Genomic DNA, 23,779 nt, shown 5'->3' with positions numbered 1-23,779 from the left:
TCTAGACCCTTAAAATTGACATTCTTTTGTCCCCTGGATTTACACTCTGGCCGCCGCCATTGTATGTGTACTGCTTTCTCCTGTATTTTTATCTTCGAGTCTGCTGCTTTTCCATCTGATCGGTCTGGCAACAATGTGACCACTGCTAGTACTTTTGTACTAGATCTAGTACCTTTTATAATATTTTTGTGTTCTAGTACGTTCATCAATAAATCCAGTACTTTTCTCCTCCTTTTCTTTACTAAAAAATACATTTAGGAGAGAAAAAGGAATCTCATGACTATTTGGTAATTTACGGAAATTTCACTGTTCCTGGTAACTTTTTTCTGGCTGTTTTTTTTTTCAACAGTGGTATTTACACAAGCGAAATAAAAACTCAATTTTCTCAATAAGCCCATTTTGTGATATTTCTGGTTTCCTCCCGACATCCTCTTTATTTATCAAACTTGTGTTACTTTAGTTGTTTTACAGTGAGTTCACGACAAATAAGCAGGGATGCCGCCAGGATTTTTACTTTGGGAGTGTAAAGTCAAAATTGGGAGGGTGTAAGTGGTTCGCACGGTTTGTATCGAATTTTGACTGTAAAAAATTTAAAGTCGGGGTTCTTTCAAGAATGTGGGGATTCTTCCTCCACCCACAGGAGAGGGGAAGCTGCTGGAAACCTTTTAATAAGATATCAATATCGTAATATGTCACAAATAGGGTGAAACGGGAGCAGATAAAAATTTTAGTACTTTTCTCCCAGATCTAGTACATTTTTCCTGCATAGGTTAGTACGAAATATTCTTGCTGGGTGGTCACACTGTCTGGCAATAGTGGTCTGAAGAAATGGGGCGGCGAATTGAAATACTGTGGTTATTCTGTTAAGAGTAAGAATTTTGGATTTTTTTCCCTAATACTTAGAAGGAAACAGTTAATACTACTGTAGAGAAAAGAGTAGCACTTACGTAAGTAATATTACTTATAGACTAATCTTATGCATTGTTGTTATACTGTTGGAAAATATATTCTCTGTCTTAGCCGGACATTTACTATCTTTCGGGGTCTAGAAATGGTCCGGCAGGGTGCTATTCTAGTTAATTTAATAAGATCAGAGACTTTTAAAATAATTTTAGAAAAAAAAAAAAAAAAGGTTATAGTTAAGGAGCCGTACTTCCCATTTAGGGAAGGACGAGAAACGCCGTACTTTCAGGCATTATTCATTGACTATCTAGGATATTAAAAAGTAGGTAATAGACTGAGTTCTTGCCCTTGTACTTAGGGTGTTTAGGTAGTGCAACAGTAAGATGTATCCTCGTGCACGGGAGATGAGAAGTAGCTGTTCTTAACTATTACCGAAAAAAATTACAGATAAAATTCAGTTCTGTGTAAAAAGACAGAAGACACATTTTTGCATGCAACAAAATTAAATAAAAAGTAATACAGCTATATTTTAGGTTTGCAAGTGTAGGGTTATTAATGGATAATCATTACAAGTGCTTTACTATGGACAGATACTATTCTCTGCAAATGTTTAACAGAAGGGCTTTAGCTATTTTTTTTCTAAAAATGTTACAATTTCGGTTATTTCTGTTCACATTAGGTTGGATTAGGGGTTTATAATGCAGCTCCAGCTGGTATACTCACTCAGAACCGAGAAATTACACTATTAATTTTATGAAAATGGATCAAAACTTTCCTAACCTTAAGCTAACCCGTTCCTACCACTACCCTACTTATTCCGATCTTACTCTACTCTACCCTGCCCTACTCTACTGTACTCTTTTAACTAGTGCGGTCCTACTTATGGATGAACAGCTGGAGTGTGTATTTAAAAGTTTACCCTTTATTGTTTCTATTAATATTAGGTTAGATTTGGTTACGTTATGTTAGATCTAAGTATTTGCATTATCCATTTCTCCTGTAAATTTGCATTATCCATTTCTACTTCTTGATCTCTTTAGGTAATCATTTTCCCTATTTTTCACCTGTGGTGTATTTCTGCACAGTATACAGAAACTGTATTTGATGTTTACAAGTGGAGCGTTACTAGTATGAAACCATGACAAGTGCTATTGAAACTCGTACTGCCATCCGTTATGCGTATACTCACTGTCGCTAACGCGCGTGCACCGTTGTTACCCCATGCCCACATGTCTCGCCCTGCCCTGACTCGCTTATATAGTATTTATGATTTTTAATTCCCACCTAACACAGGTTACCGTTTTCTGCACTGCAGTTTTTATGCCATATATTTGAACGCCGTATTTATACTCAAATCGTAAAATAATATTTCAAAAATTACTTCTGGTGCCCCTTTTTAATTTTATCTATACTAAGTGTGGCAATGTTATGTCGCTCAGCGCAAATCATTTGCAGAGCAATAAGAGGGAAATTTGTGAAAGCATTTTAATTTTCTAACAATTATTTTGTGTGTTGTAAAACTTGACCTACATGATATAACCCTTTTACGATCTATGGTACGTTTCCTTACCATAATGCAGTGTTGTCTTTATCCGCTTAGTTAGGTCGTACAACAGACATTTAAAACTTTTTCTGTTGGTCAAATGAGACATGGACCAAAGAGTAATCCCAGATGCAATTTGGAACCAGATGGTCAACTTAGTAGTGGGAGACGTGACATCACATTTTTTTCTTGAGGTAATTTTCAAAATTTCCCGCCTTGAGCTTTCAAGATATCATTGAAATTTTGCATACGCATTGTGTACACCCCTAACTATCAATTACTTTCGGACCCAAAAGTTTCAATAAGAGGAGTTTTTCCGAAAATTTCCTGGATTTTCCCTCATTTCCCGTTTTTGGTGTATGATATGGACCTGCAAGTTGTACCATTTGAAAGGTTGCTTTACTCTGAAGAGAATGAGGTATGATCAGGGACAAATAGTCTTATTTTATGAAATTCTTACATTACGCCATATATACAGGTGACTAGTAATTCGATGCATTCCTTGTAAGGGGATATTCTACAAGTACTTTGGAACATTTTCATCTATGTGAACCGGGGGATGCAAATCAATAGTTTTTGAGTAATTTGCACATGTGTGATTTCTTTGAAATTTTCCGGCTAACCGTTGCTGTGTTATAGGTCCGAAATTGAAGTAAGGTGTAGTGGTCCAAAATCCTTTACTACACCTCAAAACGCGGCGTAGCGACCTCGCAGATGTACGTGTACCTAGGAAATGAGTGTTTGGTTGGGAAGAGGTGTAATGAAGATGGTGTGAGATCAAGAGAAAACACGAACTATGAAAGATTTCATACCCACCGTCGTGCATGTGTCTTGCCAACATTCGAGCAGTGAACGGGTGTGTTGTTTTCCAGAAGATTGACACCTTTGAGACTTCACAGAATTCCGCAACGCACACAGCAGTGAGACATAGTATATCCTGGTAATTGTGGTACCCTTTGCGTGGAAAGCAAGTAGTAATACACCATGCTGATCCCAAATAAACGTGATCATCCCATTGGTTATTCAGAGTTGAACACGGACTTCCTTTGGTGGTACGTCAGTGTATTCGATTGCTGTTTATTTCTTTTTCTTTATGTATTCATGCAATAGCTCAAGGAAGGATTCGAATCTCCTAACTTCTGTGTCACATCAGTCTTTTAGGTGGGCCTAGGATTTGGGAAGGAATGACCCTGGCCTTCTAGACAGTACCATCCCGGCCTTCACCTGGTGAGATTGAAGAAAACTAGGGAAACCGTAGTGAAACCAATGACAGCGTGCCGACGTACTATCACCAAAGGAAGTCCATGTTCAATTCTGAGCGACCAAAGTGATGATTACGTTTATTTGGGATCAGCATGGGGTATTACTACTTGCTTTCCATGCAAAAGGTACCACAATTACCAGGATATATTGTGCCTCACTGCTGCGTGCATTGTGAGATCATGTGAAATCAAAATATATGTACACCTTGTCTCAAAAAGGTTGAGCGCATTCTTTATTGGTGTTTTGAGGCAACAATTTTCTAAGTTCAGCTTCGGGTATCTTCGGGAAAAAGTAAGCCAGGTTCGAACCTCCAAGCCAGCCTTTGCAATCGGGAAAAAGTTTGCAGATGTGTTTTTCTTCTTTTAAATATAATAAGACTTGTTACCAAGTGTTTAAAAAAGCAACATTGATTGGAATACTTAATGATACAATATTTCGAAACCTTTTCTTAATGTGAGCACATGCTTATTTGTCATTTAGCTCTCTATACGTAATGGAACATTTAAATACGTTAAAGAATCTTTCCATATGTAAAAGAATGCTCAAAGTTAAGAAATAGAACATAATTATCGCCTGAGTACTAAAATAAAAGTCAAAGTAGAACAGAAACAGCGTTTGTAATGGATATGAATGTCATAATTATCTTGAGATCCGTTATACATCGCTAGAAGCTTAGTTCTAGAAGTCCTTGTGTTAGCTCATTGGTAAGCTGTCGGATTTCAAATCATATGGTTGTGAGTTCGATCCCCATCTGGGTCAATACTTTTTTTAAAATTATATTTTCAGCAATGCATGAAAAATTATATAAAATAATTACATTAAAATACATAAGTTGTTTATATATAACATAATAATTGCAGAACATAGTAATTATTATGTTTAAAATATAACATCTGAGATAATTTTCACAGTAGGTCGGTATTATATATGAGGATGTAAATACAAGTTAAGAAACTCGTTCAATAGCAATAAATAAATCATGTAGTGTAGGCCTATTTATTTGCAGCTATTTGTCATATAGAGAGTAATTCTCAACATTCATAATACAGAATGTCATTTATGTTCTTGAAAAGTTATTCTATGCATAAACAGAGGGTATAAACAGAGAATCCAAAGTCGGAACGCTCGCAAAAAAATTCATGAACCCCAAAGGTCACGTGAGCAGACTGGAATTGTCCTTATGAAGCATGCCACAGCAGAAAGTCTTTACATAGATTTTCAATTCAATTCCTGATATATGCTTTTGCAATGTGGAAGTGGTGATGCCTTGAGTCACCCTCTCTCGCTCGCTCGCTCGCTCACTCTCTATTTATACAGAATATAAAAGTGGATTTATGTGTGTGTATCAACATAATTCTGATTTCCTAATATAGAAATTTTAACTATATTTCTTACAGTCTGGAAAAAGAGTACTGTCGGGATACATATCAAAAATGCTAGAAACGGGTCGATATTAGTATCGAATCCATAGTTTCGTGGTCGCTTAGGTGAATAGCTCTACTTTCAATTCAAGTCCAATTAAGCTCCCATTAGCACCCAGGGTGGTTACGTAGCGACATAAAGATATCGAAATCAACCGATATTAGAATCGAATCGTAAGTTTTCAGCGCCGCTAACAGTGCAGGATTTCCCATTAGTCCACATTAGTCCCATTGCCTAGAGGGCAACATATTTGCAGAGTGCAAATTTTAAAACTTGAATAATATTTTATTTTTTCCGTATGAAAAAGTTAAAAATCATGAGCAAATATACTCTTTCACAAACAATCCTCTTTTACTATTCTAATATGTTTAATAATAGCGTAAGAAATGTAATAGTAATTCAGAACATGTTTCACAGTTGTTATTTTTTGTTACATAGTTGTAGCTATAGCATGTAGTGAGTGGAATTTAACTGTAATAAATTCACTAATTAACCATATTCGAATTAAGTTTTATTTTTAAGTTCGGAATGAAGGGGCGGAGAAATATGTAGTTATTGGAGGCACCGAGCTTTTCTACATTTTACTTTCAAGATCTCCATTTTTCTTTTGTCATTTGTTCCTAATAAAAAAAAGTTCAGTCACTTTTGGATTGTCATAGGATAGTAGGAGTTGGATTTTGGGATGCAGCCTGTGAGATTCTAGAGGAGCTAACTGCTTGAAAAAATATTTTTGAATCATCTGCAACATATGAAATAAGGATATGTATCATAAAAAATTGAAAGTAACTATGTCTGCGTAATCATCACGGTCAAATTGCAAAGTCAAATGAATTGACGTTTGGTATATAATCAGGCTCCAACCCCAACTGGGAAGTTATCATACGCGTGTCACTTTCATTATAATACATATCCTTAGGGGGAGTAGAAGTCCGAATTTTTGCGAAAAATTTAGTATCTCACAAGCCGTTCAACTGAGAGCTGAAATTCAGCATATAACTCTTTATTAAAAATAAAGAGAAGATGCCTTGGCATTTTTTAAAATTGTCTTTTATGAGCGGGGGCACGGGGGTGCATTTTCTATATATTGGAAATTGGTAGTGGGTTGATTTGTAAAAATAATCGAAAACGATTGATATTAGTTGAGAAAAAAATGAGTAATGCAAACTAAAGTTCTTTTTGAATTTTATACCCACTGCTTTCTATTTATAATTGCTGAAGCTGGTGTTTAATATATGGAGCGTTCCGAGCATAAGGCAATCAAGCCATAAAGTTAGAGAAAAATGGCCATAAAATTTGTATTCTAAACTTAATTACATGGGCATTTTCAATTAGTACGGCATGCTTAATTATATAGAAAATTAGTTTCTCTCTATCTTTTTTTTTTTTTTTTTTTTACGTTGGTCTACTTTTCCTTGATTCGAAACTTTTAAATTTCACCCTATTTTCTACTGAAATGTGTCTGTAAGGCAACAAAGAAATAATTACGTATGATAAATTTAAATTCATTTTAATTCGGAAGATGAGAAACACTTTGCCATTATATATCGTAAAGGTCAGACCCACCAGTATTGTAACAAAGAGGTGCTTGAGCCAATGACGGTAGAAATTCAAACTCCGATAAGTGATAATTTCACAGTCTTGTTTTATTACAAGTGTAATCTCTTTAGTCAATGGAGAGGAGGACGTGGGTCATCGGTCAGAGTTGATGTCAATGGGTTTTGGTGGGTCGGAGTTGGTCGCAATGGTTCAGAGTGGTTCATAGTTGGTGGTGGGTCAGAGTGGATCACGATGGTTGATGGGTCAAAATGGGCCAATGGGTCATTTGGGTGGTGGGTGATAGTGGGTCATGGTGGGTCGTGGATCAAATTTTCATTGACCCACACCATCTCTGGTTAAAATTGTACTAAAGATAAGAGGCACCGAAGATGCATGTCGGCTATTATGCACAAATTTTGCGCATGGATAGTACTCCACCAGAAAGCAATAAATCTGAAACGGTCCACGGTATGACCTCCTAGAACTCGAGATGTAGGGGTTTGTCTGATTGGCTAAATTAAGACGTCAATGATTTATCCTTCAACAACCAAGCTTTTTATGATCGTTTCCGTGGGGAAGTCAGAAGAACACGTGCCTAGTAATCGTAATATTGATTGTTCGCGTCCATCCCAGGGTATTTGTTTTGTGTTTTTTTGATTCACCTAAATATAAACAAATCACACATATAGGCATTTTAACATATTTTGGGAGAGTAATTTTGTGGTTCGTTGGCGTTTCATCGCGTGTCTGCCGCTGGTAGTAAAGTTTTCAAAATGGAACTTGGGCCATCACGGATCGTCGCTGCGGGGCCACCAATTTCTGGCGAGAGGTTAATAGTTGACCATCTGTAGTCCACCGACGCTTACAGCTTAGGGTAATGAACGATGTCCTTGCCTTGTAGACTTTATGACTACCGACGTCGGCAGTCAACTAGCTTTTAGTATTCCTTTACTAACCATATATCGTTCATGTTTGTACACGGTGTTGTCATAATAATAATAATAATAATAATAATTATTATTATTATTATTATTATTATTATTATTATTAGTAGTAGTAGTAGTAGTAGTAGTAGTAGTAGTAGTAGTAGTATTTGTAGTAACAGTGGTATAATTGATGATAGAATAATTATTGTCTATGTATTGTCTAGGTAGGACTACACACAGGATTTGGCTCGTTTTGGTTCGACTTGACTCTAATCCGAGTCGAGTTGGAAGATATTTTTCGCGCCAAGTCCAAGAGTAGACCTCATAGATGTCTGTTTCGAGTCGAGTCGAGTTTCAAAGAAAAGTCGTTCGTGCCCATCCCTACTAATGAGAGCTTAATCGGAGTTAAGCGAAATTGAAAGTCTCACTATTTATCTAAGCGACCCCGAAAACTATGAATCTAATATCGATCATTTTCTAGCAATATTTTATATGTAACCCCCTCCCATTCACCATAGGTAACCCGACAGCACTCTTTTTGAAACTATAAGAAATGTGGTTAAAATTACTCTACGCCAGTGGTTCTCAATCTAATTGCTATCACGATCCCCTTTTATCACATCCTCTTGCCAGCGACCCTTTTATAATTTGTTTTATAATAAGCTTGTGTGGGATTTTTAACATACCTATTTCTAATAATAGTAGAATCCATTTTTTTGTTTATAGTGAACAGTGCCATGGAAAATCATTGCCCGGGGCGAGAGTATAGTACGATGTCACCGTATATATGAGTGACGTCGACAGACTAGCTACGAAGCGCCACCATGGTTGGCACGAAGCTCAATAACATTTTCAAAATAAACCCTACCTTTCCTTAATTTTGAGCACATTTTATTACGTTTTTCCTTCTATTTTACACATATGCACATGCACTTTCCTAACTTGAGTAACACACTTCCTCCGAAATGTGTGGCCCCTCTTTTCGGCGCCCGGCACTGACAGTGGATACAGTAACTGTAATATCTATATTCTCAACGACGAAGGTGCTGGTTCAAGATGGATGTTAAACTCCTTCATTGAAGAGGCCATTAACGTATCCGATCTAAGCCCACAACTTCTTGACCAAATAATAGAATGATCATGCGACAAGTCTTTGCAACTGGTTTTCTGTAACGAAGACTTGGACAAGTTCTGCCTGATGAGGAGAGAAGAATATCCTGGTCTGGTGATTGCTGCTTTAAAAGTAATAATTCCATTTCCTATATCGTACTTGTGCGAAAGTGTTTTTTTTTTTTATGGTAAACATTAAAACAAAGATAAGAAATCGCTTATCAGTTGAAAATGGCTTGATAATATTCGTCATGAAGATTGAACCGGGCATTACTGCACTAGTGAACTTACACCATGCTTAGGTATCTCAGGTTTTAATTTTAATTGTATTTCAATGTGCAGGTTTTGTTTCATGTGTATTTTTCTAGAATTTCTATATACAGTTCTCATTAGTTTTATATCATACCTCTTTGATTTAAATTCATTTTTAAACAACTCTACTAACTAACTAACTCTATGACCTATGGAACCCGGAGGTTCAATGCCGCGTTCTCAAAAGCTCTACACTGACTTCTATCCTTAGCCAATTGGATCCAGTTTCTACTTTGTATTCTTATCTCAACGAGATCCATCTTAATATTGTCCTCCCATCTGCGCCTAGGTCTTCCTAATGGTCGTTTTCCGTTTGGTCTTCCAGTCAAGACTTTGAAAGCTTTCTACTTTCTTCCATTCTAGCTACATGACCTGCCCACCTAAGCCTCCTAGACTTGACGACCCTAACAATGTTGGGTAACCGTATAAATTATGTAGTTCCTCGTTATGAAGTTTCCGCCATTCCCATTCCCGTTCCTCTTGGGTCCGAATATTCGTCTAAGGATCTTGTTCTCAAATACTTTCAGTCTATGTTCTTCCCTCAGAGTAAGTGACCATGTTTTGCAACCATACAGAACAATAGGCATGATTATCGTTTTGTATATTTTAAGCTTCAAATTTCTCGACAGAATTCGCGACGACAAGAGACTTTGAACCGAATAGTAACACGAATTCTACACCCTTTGAAAATGTTCAGTAGACTTATTTTTTATTGTTCTTTACAGTGTGTATAAAAAATAAAAGTATGTCTATCAGAACAAAATTAAAAATAATATTTAAAAATAATTTCTGGTATTAGATTCTAACTATATTTATCTCTTCCGCCTATCTTCGCGATCCCCTAGGGGCCACGACTCCCAGGTTGAGAAACCCTGCTCTAGGCATACATGAGCTATGATGGAACATACATACATACACTTTTATATGTATAAATGCAGATAAGAGAGAGTTGAGAGAGAGCGATTAAGGAATTACCGCTCTCAATCTCTTCACTTTACTTTTGCGATTCGTGAATTTCTTACGTGACAGTTTGGGGCTAGCTAGTTCTTTGTCTTGAACCACGATCCGATTTTCGATATGCTCTACCTAAATGCTGTAATGTGAATATTGAGAAGTTATCTGCGATGAAAGTAGCTGCAAATAAATACATTACATAACTTATTTATTTCTATTACACGATTTTTTAAATTTGTATTCAATATTCACACATAACACACCGACGTTCTGTGAATACCTCAGATGTTATATTTTAAAGATAAGAATTACTTATGTCGTGAAATAATATGAATATATATATTCAACTGATATATACAACTGATGATATGAATATATATATTCAACTCATATATACAACTGATGATATGAAAATATATATACAACTGATGAATTGTAATGTAACTATTTTACATAATTTTCATGCATTGAGGAAAGTAGAATATCATAAAAGAATCTCACCTGAACGGGTATCGAACTCACGATTTAAACGCTCGGTGGTGTACCACTGAGCTAACATGACCGCTTTTCGGAAGCTGCTTTTGAAATATAACTGAGCTCATACGTAAATGCTCTTTTCCGTATGGAAATCACAATGACGAAACGAGAGTGTGAATACATAGTCTCGAAATATTGTATCATTAAGTATTTCAATCAATGTTACTTTTTTCTACACTTAATACCATTTCAACATGTCTTATTATATTTAACAAAAGGAAAAACATATCTGTACATCTTTTCCCGATTACTAAGGTTGGCTTTGGAGGTTCGAACCAGCAGCTTTAGTTTACTGTTTTCCGAAGATACCCGAAGTTGGACTTCGAAAGTGTTCGTCTCAAAACAGCTATCATCATATCGCTCAATCTGTTTGGTATATGGTATATGTTTTTATACGTGTAAAGTCAGTATAGCAATTAATTCTTTAAACAGCTTTTCGTATGTATTAATATTCCTTTATAAAAACTGTTTTTAATATTATTATTACGGCGCACCATTTTCAGATTTCTTTCGCGAGTCGTTGACCAAGTCGTTCGCCACCAGCGTTGCCAGACTCACAGCTCGGAATTATTCCAAAACCTGATCGAACTTATGCTAGATTCGGTCAAATTATGCTAGATCCTCTAATTACTAATTCAGGAGTTAAAAAAAACGAAGTTGAGATACGATAACGTAACTTGAAATACACAGAGAGCAAGAATGCATGGATAGAACTCAATACTTCACACACCAAAATTTTAACTCAACTAAATTACTGCAGTCGTTGCCAGACTCAATTGCGTATATATCGTATAAATGAATGCAAAGTTTTTGTTTACATATTTTGAAAGAAAATTACTTCGCAGCATAAGCGGAGTTGGGAATCGTCTGCTGGGGGGGGGGGGGGCAGATTTTTGGTCGGTCTCGGAGCTGTCATTTCAGGAATAAATATGATCATGAAGTCAGAAATAAAGATGGTGAAGTTGTCAAAAAGTTGGGGGGAGAATGGCCCCCATAGCTCCGCCCATGCCTCGGAGTTAAAGGATTAGAAAACCCTGGGTGGAGCCGCAAAAAAAAAAAAAAAGGCCAAAGCCGTTCCGAACTTACTTTGGAAAATAAGACTGCCTGTATGGTTTACCGAGTGTATGAATCAATGGAAGAGGATACATTTCTGCCGTTCTCTTTCTTCCCAAGACCAACTTCTTTCTCATCTCCAGGTTTTACGGCTTTTTGATAACTTGCTGAAATTGTGCTAGATTTGGGCAGGATGCTAAAAGCAAGATGCTAGATGCTAGAGAAATGCAAATTATGCTAGATCTAGCATCATTATGCTAGATCTGGCAACGCTGTTCCCCACAATAGGCTTGTCGTGCAAGTAACCAATCACACGTCAGGTACTAGCTTTTACCTATTGCTTCCTTCTCACAGCTCAGAACATTGGTAACTATGGATAGACGTACAGCAGTAATTACTTTATGGGAGTTGGAAGATTATTCTGCAACTGCAGCTAGCAGGCGAGTAGGTGTCTCGACCTCTACAGGAAGGCGATGGATTCGGAAATATGGTGTTACAGGTCAGACTGGTAATTTACGGTCTCCTGGTCGTCCGCATGTGTCAACCGAAGTCCAAGATGCGAGATTAGTAAACGAAGCCCGGTTAGACCCACTAAGGACGTCTAGACAGCTAAGGGAAGTTTCTCTCTTTCCTGGTAGTAAGCCTACAGCTCTGCGAAGGCTTCGTCATGCTGGGTTACGTGGCCGTGTTGCTGCCGTGAAGGAAAAACTCTCAGACGACCACAAAATTTACCGTCTCGCGTTTGCACAGGCGAATGTGGGTCTCAATTGGGAAAACGTAGTTTTCTCAGATGAATCCATATTCACAACATCAAAGGAAGGATGCCGTTTTGTGTATCGTCCGAGAGGCACCCGATATGACCATGGATATGTGGCTGCTTGCAATCGCAGTGGCCATGTATCTATTTTATGTTGGGGTTGGATTTCCAGTCGCGGAGCAGGACAGCTTCATAGAATTGAAGAACATCTGGACAATGCTCTGTACTTAGACATTATCAGTAATATCATGGTGCCATGGTGCCATGGAGTATTTCAGCCTGATGGTGTAATTCAGTTCCAGCAATACCAGTCGCCAATACATACTTCCCGTGTGCTTCAGGAATGGTTCGCAGGGCACCCTGAGATTGATTTAATCGACTGGCCGCCTCGTGGAGCAGACCTCAATCTCATGGAAAATATGTGGGCAGAAGTGAAGCGTACTCTAAGGGAAAGTTGGCCTGAGGCAGATCCACCAAGAACTCAGGATGACCTGTGGCATCTTGTTTCCGAAGCATGGCTGGAGGTAGGGGAAGGAGATAGATTTGTCACCCATGTAATAGATTCCATGCCCAGAAGAATGGAGCGTGTAATAAATTCAGAAGGGTCTTGGACACAATATTAATGTCCCCGCCTTAACTCCCGAAAACAGCCCTTTTCAGGGCTACCTAAACGCTTATGAAAATATTTCTAGAAGTAAACCACTCCTTGTATCCGATTTCTGTGCAATCTTACTAACAAAAGAATGATAATTAGCTGTAGGCTTTGAACTCAAGACCTCTTCAATGGCAAGTCCGTACTCTACCAGTGAGCTAACATGAACACGCAAACCCAACCTGAAGAAACACAACTTTCAATTTCTGGCATTCGATGACAATGATGCTCATATACTTTGCAAATGTTGTATTCAACTTGGGATATTCCGCAACACACACACACACATAAACAAAGCGAAAGAGAGAGAGAGAGAGATGAATACACAAAAGCATATTCAACGTATTCGAATGAGATTCTAAGTAACGGCATTCCGTTCTAAAGAGAATTTGTGTTTCTTCCCGTGACGTTAAGGGGATCGGGAAAAGTTGTGTGTCTTGAAGCAGGATACGACTTTGGATACTCTGTTTATACACTTTCTATATCCGTAGGAATATACTGTATTTCACGAATATAAATAACATACTGTAATGAGAATATTGAGAAGTTAAATCTGTATGACAAATAGCTGCAAATAAATACACTACATAAATTATTTATTGCTATTAAACGATTTTCCTAACTTGTATTTAACATTCTCATATATAATACCGACCTACTGTGAAAATTATCTCAGATGTTATATTTTAAACATAATAATTACTATGTTCTGCAATTATTATGTTATATATAAACAACTTATGTATTTTAATGTAATTATTTTATATAATTTTTCATGCATTGCGAAAAATATAATTTTAAAAAAAGTATTGACCCAGATGGGGATCGAACTCACAACCATATGATTTGAAATCCGACAGCTTACCAATGAGCTAACACAAGGACTTCTAGAACTAAGCTTCTAGCGATGTATAACGGATCTCAAGATAATTATGACATTCATATCCATTACAAACGCTGTTTCTGTTCTACTTTGACTTTTATTTTAGTACTCAGGCGATAATTATGTTCTATTTCTTAACTTTGAGCATTCTTTTACATATGGAAAGATTCTTTAACGTATTTAAATGTTCCATTACGTATAGAGAGCTAAATGACAAACAAGCATGTGCTCACTTTAATAAAAGGTTTCGAAATATTGTATCATTAAGTATTCCAATCAATGTTGCTTTTTTAAACACTTGGTAACAAGTCTTATTATATTTAAAAGAAGAAAAACACATCTGCAAACTTTTTCCCGATTGCAAAGGCTGGCTTGGAGGTTCGAACCTGGCTTACTTTTTCCCGAAGATACCCGAAGCTGAACTTAGAAAATTTTTGCCTCAAAACACCAATAAAGAATGCGCTCAACCTTTTTGAGACAAGGTGTACAGGGTGTTTCAAAACAACACCGACAACGTTTTGGAGATGATTCCTGACACCAAGATAAGGCAAAAAGTATAGACCAACCTGGGTGCACAAGTGCTTCCTTTCTGAGTTATAGGCTGCCGAAAACATGAAAAATGAACTTTAAAGGTGCATAGTTCCAAAACTATGGGACCTACGGTAGTCGGGTCGAAACTTCACTTAAGAACTAATATATGCCCTATCCAGATATCGAAGTTTCAGAATCCTGAAATACTCACGTAATTTTTATAGAGGGAGTTTGGCTACGGGCATATAATTTAAAGTACTCACCAACTACCTCTATAAAAGTTATTGAGGAGGTACCGCAGGATTGTGAAACATGGATATTTGGTTAGGGCACATAGTAGTTCCTAAATAAAGTCTTGACCCAACTACGGTAGGCCCCATAGTATTGGAGCTATGGGCCTTTAAAGTTCATTTTTTAATGTTTTCGGCAGCCTATAACTCCGAAAGGAAGCATTTGTGCACCCAGGTTGGTCTATACTTTTAGTCTTATCTTGGTGTCACGAATCACCTCCCAAACGTTATCGGTGTTGTTTCGAAACACCCTGTATATTTGTATAGCTTTCGAGTCCTCGTCTGGAGACACAAATTGCACTATGTCGCAAATAAAGAAACATAGATTAGATCTACCAATCTATTAAATAGTCATATCGATCTTTCCAGATGGCAGCTAAGGTCGATATTGACACTAGCATCACTTAATCTGAGGCGTTTCCACATTGTGAAATTTTGATTCCCCATAGCGGCTGAAGGAGGCGTCGGAGGGCATAATATCGTATAACAGATTCGGTTTATTTTGGCCTGTAGAATAGCGCTCTGCAGTCCGTGGGCGCCAGTTTTGGAACACCTGATTTGTATACGTGTATAAAAAGTGGTTATCTTGAGATTTTCAAAAAAAAAAAAAAAAAACTGTTTTTAGTTTTCAAGATATCACATTGAAATTTTGCACACGCATGGTGTACGTAACTACATATTTTTCAAGTAATTGTGAGATCCCTACGTCAACTCAGGCCCAGGACCATAGGGGCTCAAAATTTTTGAAAAAAATATTTTTGAAAGAAACTCCAGCTTCAGGTGTATGATACGGGCAGGCGATTGTACCGTTGGAAATGGTGCTCTATTGTTAAAAAAAAAAAAACCGCAATTTAGTTCACCACGTAGTAGTCCATAAGGAAGCTATGATGAACCGAAGTAAGGGAATGCATTGCGTTAACTCGTGACCTGTAAGGCCAGAAGCGCCGAAAACTGCCACACAGATAACTCATCTGACAGTCTTGCTGCTGATGCTCACATTAAACCATAATCATTCAATCTGATAAGTCCTCAAATTACATGAGGAACGCAGTCTGCTCCCACTGTTTTCGTTTATCCGCACGCACACATGGCCCGCCAACTTGGCTCTGCACTTACTCGAGTTAGATAACAAAAATTGTAGGTAGTTTCCGCGGAACCTACGCCAATTGAATAGAGTTCCAAAGTGGAAAATTTAGATCTTTAAACAATTTGTAACAAAGGACCAAAGGGGTATTCCCAGAGCTGGTAAAAACTTTAAGCATCTTAGGAATCACTTTGATCCTCCTCTTATCTTTATTCAGTTTTAAAAACCAATACATACATTTAAACTAACACACATTATATATACATAAACAATAGTAAAATACAATGGTACTTCGTAAAAGACATTTGTGTAGTAATGGTTTATGTATAGCTCCATTTAGTTCCCCTCCTCTCTCTTCCTACCTTCTTTCTGACTGTTACTTCTATTACAACACATGTCATACAACCTTTAATACTCATAGTTGGGTAACCCTAAATAAAATACAAAGTTTTAGTGATCCAATAATACCATAATACATCTTCCCAAACAGACAAGTCAATAGCTAAAGACATTATCAAGCACACCACAGACCAAGTTACGAAAGATAAAGCATAAATAATAACAATAAAAAAGAACTATCTAAAACTAATAAAATTTTTCAAACATTTATATACAGTAACAACACCATTATAATGTAACCAACGAATTATAAACTTTTTATTTGTACTATATTTTAATTTTAAATTTAACTCTTAAAAATAAACAAAGCAAAAAAAATTCCTTTATCTAAATACAAATTAAAACTCTATAATAAAATATTAAAAATTATATAATTTATCTAAAAATTCATTTTATATACTAAAAACCATTTAACTTATATAATAAACTTTTTCATTATATAAATCTTGCATTAACAAATTTTTTTATCTAAACCAAATTCCAACTTATACATAAACCCAAATTTCTAAATTATAGCATAAATCTACATCACTTTAAATAACAACCTCAACAAAAAAAATAATATATAACCTCACAATATTTTCAAAATAAAAAAAAAAAACAACCAAAAATTACATCATTAATAATTTCAATATAACTAAATTATTTAAAACAATTTTATCTTAAAACTTCAAACATTAAATTTTACATCAAATAAAATTTAAAAAATTACTATTATATCAATAAGGACTTAAACTAAAATTAAACCTAAAATAACTATCATAAAACAATAATCTTCAACAAAAAAATCAAGTATGTGCTTAAAAAATCTATTAATTACCAAAATATTTCTACACATAAACCAATTCACAAACATCTCATAACTTCACTAAAAATTAAAATCAATCACACATTTTTTTAAAAAAAAGCATAACCACAATAACAACAAGTAACACAGTGAAATTATCTAACCATCATTTCCAGTATAAAAAGGCAATAAATAAATTAAATAAATGTAATGAACAAGAAACCAATTATTAAAATATCTAAACAAGTTAAAAGCCTTTGATTCTGTTATATATAAAAATAATCGTATCAACACTATATTGAAAATTTCTAAATCATCCTTGTTCGTAAACTAATAAAACTAGTTGGTATAATCTAAATGTGCATTAAGAATTTCAATACTTGATTTCAGAGCTAGTACAGCAATACGCTTGACAATAAAATTAGGCACATTAAATTCTTTCAAAATTTTTTTAGCACTTTTACTAATTGCTCCCCTGGAACCAATAATCACCGGTATTACCTTGAATTTCTTGTTATCGTTAAATTCTTTCTTTAAAACTTCATACAGTGAAACCTCTCTTAAACGGACCTCTCTAGGTGTCCGCCTTAAAGAGGTTTCAATATTTTCATACGTCAATTAGTTCACAAGGTAATATGCAATTTTAAAAAAAATATTTTTGCATGAATCATGTATTTACGAATATTACAGAAATGTTACTGTACCTACATTATTCTCCGCCATCCAATACTCTATGTTCGAGGCGCAACATGGAAATAAGATGTCATAGTTCTCTGCACTTTACACTTATCACTACTTCCTACGTTTTCAGTATGCCGCTTTAATTTGTGGGTTAATTGCAGTCCAGAAGTGTCCTTTTTGAGACAATATGCGTACCTGCGGGCAAAAAAACACTAAACTTTTTTTCTGGTTGGCTAGAGATTCCAGAAGAAAATTGTCTTCAGAGCTCTTTCTGGAATGTCTTGTTATTAGTTGTAGTAATTGATTAGATTTTAGCGTCCCGTTCAGCAGCGTGGCTATGTGAAATATGAACTTACAGCTTAACGTGGGATCCGAACCACATGAGCCTCTGCCGGGAGTCGACCTCCGTTTTTAGAAAAAAGTATCTGATCTCAGTCAGTTCTTACCCGTTGGGTTTGGAACAATGTCTATATTACACTTGGGATTGGGAAGCAGTGATGAAACTGATTAAGTGTTTCGTGACCTGGAAGCAGTCAGACTTGTGTCGCGGTATGACCGGAACAGACTTGGAGACGAGGAAACATCGTTATACAGACGAAGAATTCGTATGACACTGTTTATATAACTCAACCATTCGTGCTGGTCTAGTGGCTAGCGCATGCGTCTTTGGTTCTTATACTCTCGAGTTCGATTCCCGTTAAGAGATCATTAAGATTTTACTTTAATTACAATTTATTTTAATTAATCATTCATCTCCTTTAGCCTGAAGAACTTAAACGTTAAGAAATGTATATGGGGAAAAATTGTTAAACTATGAATGCAAAAAGTCTGTTGCCAGTTGATAAGTGATACATTTTTTTAAAAAAATATTTAAGTTCTCTAATTCGCAAGTACTGTTAGGTTTCAACTATTTTATTATTTCTTGAGATAGCTCTACACTGGCCTTCTGCTATTTCTAAGTCACTTTTACAAGAAGTACACTTACAATTCTTTCACAACGTCTTATTTCACCTTTATCTATCATTTCTCATTTCTATTAACTCTAATATAACTAATTCTGCTGTACAACTAATCTCCTCTAACTTCCGTTTGCAATTCAACCACTAACTTATCTTTTATGTGTCTAAACTCAATAACAACTGTTCCTAAGCACATCAGCAACTCATGCCCTCTTTTTCGTCTTTTGGCTAGTGCTATTGCACTAATTTCCTACTCTGTCAGTGTTTTGTAAACTATTAACAAAATAATAGAAAGACAGGAAAGAAAATCTCTTGAGAACTGAAACTGAGCAGTGTTTTAGCATTCATGCTTAATTTGCTACTAGCGTACCTCGACACCAGGGATTTGAACTGTTCCCCTAAAGTGATTGTCCAAGGAATGGAACAGGTGATAATCAGACGGTGCAATGTGCGGGGAGTACGGCGGATGCAATAGTGTTTCCCATCCAAGGCGCAGAATAGTGTAAGGGTCATCCTAGCCGCGTGGGGATTAGCGTTGTCCTGTAACAGGAGGACACCATTGCGATTCAGAAGTGCTGGCTCCAGAGTTTTGAGTTTTTCTTGAACACGGCTCAACTGCTGACAGTACACAGTTGCATTGATATTCTGATCAGCTGGTAGCAGTTACCGATGCATAATGGCGCGAGCAGTGGAGGACCTTCTTCTGGTGCAGTTCTTGTTTCGACTATTTTGGAACCGGTGCATGGGATGCTAACCAACGATGGCGGTGCCTTGGAGCTTCTAGTGGACCCACTTCTCATCACATGTCAACACACTGTCCAGAAACGGCTCTTGCCTCAGACAAGAGAGTAGAGAAACAGGTGTCTGCTCGCGTTGCTATTTGACCTGAAGCCAAATTATGTGGGATCCATCGACCCAACTTGCAGTGCTTCCCGAATTGATGGAGGTGCTACCGAATGGTTTCTCCACTCACACTGAATTGTAGACCCAGTTTTTCACATGTCTGGCCACTGTTCGCCTCAATTGCGGTCTGAAGATCTTCATTTTGTACATGTGTTGGTCTTCTGGCACGCGGTGCGTCTTCGAGTGTTTTGTCACCATCCTTAAGCTTGTTAAACCACGGCTGCACTGTCCTCGGAGTCACGACACCCTCACCAAACGTCTGGCATATTTTCCGCCCCACTACAGCGGCGTTTGACCCCAGTTTGAACTTGTATAGCATACACACCCTTATGACGCTCTGTGGAGGTCTCATGTTCACTCTGCCCTTACCCACGTTCACAGTGTACCTGAACTGCCAAACCAAGTACTATGTTGGATATATCCACACCAACTGACCTTCGTCTTATTTCCTTTCGCATTCAACTCATGGTGTGAGGGACAATTGAACACAGACCTCCACAAAAAGCGACAGAACTTTCTTGGTTACCTTTATAATATTATGTTCTTTGTCCTGTAAAGAAAAATCTGACCCAAGTATTCCACAAACCACACACTTTATCATTGAATTCAACACTTGTAACTTCAAATTCAATCACTTCCTTGAATTAAAACTCCTTTACGTGAGAAGTTATCGAAGACGTTTGTGTCGCTTACCCTAAAATTTACTTTGAGAAATCATGTAATTTTTATAACTGTTATTCCCTTACATATTAACAACCCCTCTTCAAACTTATGTAATGATACACATATTCCACTGCTATAAAAAAGTTTTAATAACGATTAATACTATCATTTTTGTAGCTTTTGACTTGAATTCAGTGTTGCTGTATGTTATTTACACTAATTGAATTTACTAATCATTCCAGAGCACATTTTCCCAACTAAGGATTTGAAATGTCTGTGTGGAGCAAAAAATTCTGTCGTTATTTGTTTCCGGTACACCGAGGTGCAGTTTGTTTTTGTGACGTTGTACAGTAAAACCTGTCAGTTTGGCCACCTGCTTGTCTTGGCCTGGTTCTTCTCGAACCTTCATTTTCCCATGACATTCGTTACTTATTACTCTAAGTGTGTGTTTGCGGTCTATCTTGGAGGTTGACCGCATTGAAGCAATGTTTACCCTATGATGATAAATTTGCCTGCGTATCTTGGCCATGCAAAATACCGTTTTGTTATTTTTCTTAACTCTTTCGTATTCTCATATGAGAGGCAGATCTTCTGTATTTGTGACTAGAGACAAAGAAGCATCGATTCCCACGATTTGTTCTTGGAGGTCAATGGCTCTATTTATATTTACCTTCCTTTAAAATTCCAAATTCAAAATGATCCGGCATAATGTAGCCAATAGAAGGGAAGGGGAAGCTTCTTATGGCAAGATCTTTATTCTGTCTATATATGTTGTCTTCAAACTGAAAATAATTATTGCTCAAACTAGTGTTGATTGATGTAAATCACGATGTTTAAATCAAAATTTTTATCAAATTTATTATCGATGTAAATCAAATTTATTTAGCTTAAAACAAATAAAATCCAGTATTTGTGACCATTCTAAACTAGCAGCCTAATGAGTACTGTGTGATGGTAGGATCTTATTATTGCAAATCTAAACAAAATATATTTTGTTTGTGTGTTTTTGTTTAACAATGTACTTAAACCATTTCATATTGTACAAGAGAACTTAAGGAGAAAGCTTGAATCTATTTAACATTCAATGCTCACTACAATTTTTAGTTCAGAATTTTACCGTGGTAATATATGAGACTTTTTGCCGTAAATGAAACACATATATATAGGGTGGTAAGAAACTGAACAAACTTCGGGAGCTGATTGCTGCCACCGAAACAAGCAAAGAGTCTTGTGGAACTTTGGTCAGTGACGGATAGTTTCGGCGATATAAGGTGCCGAAAGCGTGGGAAAATGAACTTCAGAGGGCTGTAATTCTAAAACAGCGATACCTAGAGAATGCGGTTTAGAACATGATACTCGAAGTCGTATCTGCTCGATTGAAAAATGTATGTTTCAAACCCACAAGATGTGTATAAGGGATTTCCCAAAGGAACGTAGGGATACCTTGTAACCTGGCAAGTAATCTCTTAAACAATAACGGCTGTACCATTTGAAATGAATATTTGAGGATAATTAATACTGTCAACCGGGGCAATGCTGAACCCACGGTGTAAGCCTGAACAAAAAGGGAAAAGTTTTCGTTTCTACCCTGAGTGTAAAATATGCAATAAATCTGTAAATTCAAAGTATGTATCAGTTCGGCAGATATATAACAAGGTAATACAGATCTTACATTGTGTACTTTTAGCTCCACTTTGCCAAAAGAAAAGTACTGTACAAGGCCTATTTTCGCAATTTTTCATGGATCAATTTAAGAGGTCTGTACTTTTTCACAAATGAAATTTAGAAAGATTTTCCAGGCAGATTATTGTAGGAAATGTATCAGTGTCGCTGTCTGCAACTATTACTGTATTGGTCACCCAAGTTGTATTGCTTAAAAATGACTTTATTCAAAGAGGGGCAAAATATTATCAAAGTGGGGCAATGCTGAACAGTAATAATGTATTCATAGTTAGTTAATTTACTTGCCCATATTGTGCCTGATAATGGTCCATAATAAAACAATGTATATAGACAATGGTATTTATTATTTTAAGATGAACGTGAAAATCGTACTGCAATTAAAATTGGATAGTGTTTATTTGTTAAATACTTAGGAAAGAAATCAGTGAAGCATTTTGTTGGCCAAGTAATTCAAGTAGTTGATTCTTCTTTTGATGTCAGATTTGTTCGCAAAAGTATGAATGATATTATGTTTTACTTATACTTCTGTTATACTTCTGTTAAGCATTGGTGCTATTTAAAAGTGCGAGTAAAATGCTGATTGTTTCACTTACTATGAGAACTGCATATTTTTTGATATGGCACAGATATTGTACACAACGGATCATCAGCAAAAGTTCATTAATATATGTACTGCATTCACAGAAGCAGAATAGATGTATTCATTTTTATTTGTTTTTCAGTGTTCATTTCCAATGTTTTTCTGGAACGTATGATTTTAGTCAGGGTTTATTTTTTAAGAGAATTGTCATGCTACTTGGTACATTAAAGTCTTATGCTGAAAGTATTTTGGTTCAGTTACACTATTTTATTACCCAATTCGCCTAATAGAAGTTCTATCTTGCACAACTTCAATTTTCCATGTGACATGTGTATAAATGGACAAAATCTGCCAGAAGTATGTCATGTTACATACCTACAGAACCAGCTAAAACCACGTTTCTGCTGTATCAGCATTGTCCCTCTGACAGACACCTACATCAAGATAATGGCAGTTCAATTGACTGTATCAGCATTGCCCTGACCTCGGGGCAATGCTGATACAGTAATAATTATTATTTCTGTAATATATTAACACTTATTAATCGCATTTTTGTATTAATGTGAAGATGTAGGAAGGGTGTACATAAAATAATCTTCTTTGCAATTCCAGCAGTAATTATTTTGAAATTACATACCTTTTTATCCAAAAAGTGTATCAGCATTGCCCCATTGAACGGTAATTGGGTTATTGTGGATATTTGGTATGAGTGATTCCACTTCAAATCGTCCAGGGTGGTCCACACGACTGTGATTAGCAAACTTTCCTCACAACTCTTAAAAAAATGGAATAAATTTAGAGAACATGAGCCATGACAACAATTGCAAAGTGCCAGTTGGAATCTTAAGACATGCGGTGAAAATAAGGAAAGTTGTCAATTTGAAAGATTGAATAATGGACGTTTGGTGACATTAAAAGCAGTCCTAAATTCATACTGGTTAACTATAGAACAAAAATAAGCATACCATTGGATTTTTGTGAAAATTTGCTATTAAAATGAAGTGTCACATGCTATGCTTTCCATTTTCCAAAACTTCACTTTTATTCAAAATTGTTGCCGTCAAGGTTACCCTTACCGTACCACTTCGTTCTAGGCCTAATATGTACTACCGAAGCTTTTATCCACTTATTATCATTAATACGCGGGTTAGAAGCGGAAGTAAGGGACTTACGCACATAGTAAATATAACAATTAATATGCCTGTAACTTTTAACCAAATGTGCGTATCTTAAAACTAACTGCATCATTGTTTTGCTAATTAATTCTAGCCCGAAATTATGTATCATATTACCCTATTCTCATTTAAAAATAGTTGATCCTAATTCAAAATTGCGGATTTCAAGATGGCTGCCGTCAAGGTCATATCT

General features: G+C 36.3%; 2 protein-coding genes across 2 annotated transcripts in view; both read left to right on the top strand.

Moving 5' to 3' along the window:
* Nucleotides 1–793: 793 nt before the first annotated feature.
* LOC145673099 (kinetochore protein NDC80 homolog) overlaps nt 794–23,779 on the top strand; it is a 33,604-nt gene continuing 10,618 nt past the window's right edge. Inside the window, exon 1 of the mRNA XM_081742460.1 lies at nt 794–869. The gene's annotated coding sequence lies outside the window, so the exon portion shown is untranslated. The remainder of the gene's footprint in view (nt 870–23,779) is intronic.
* The window catches only part of LOC145673100 (transmembrane protein 209), a 109,238-nt gene continuing 86,285 nt past the window's right edge, over nt 827–23,779 (top strand). Inside the window, exon 1 of the mRNA XM_081742464.1 lies at nt 827–947. The gene's annotated coding sequence lies outside the window, so the exon portion shown is untranslated. The remainder of the gene's footprint in view (nt 948–23,779) is intronic.

The sequence above is a fragment of the Thermobia domestica genome, chromosome 16 (genome assembly GCF_964235325.1).
Source record: "Thermobia domestica chromosome 16, izTheDome1.hap1.1, whole genome shotgun sequence".
NCBI lineage: Eukaryota > Metazoa > Arthropoda > Insecta > Zygentoma > Lepismatidae > Thermobia > Thermobia domestica.
Note: the sequence above shows the minus strand (reverse complement) of the source record. Positions and strands in the feature narration are given on the sequence as shown.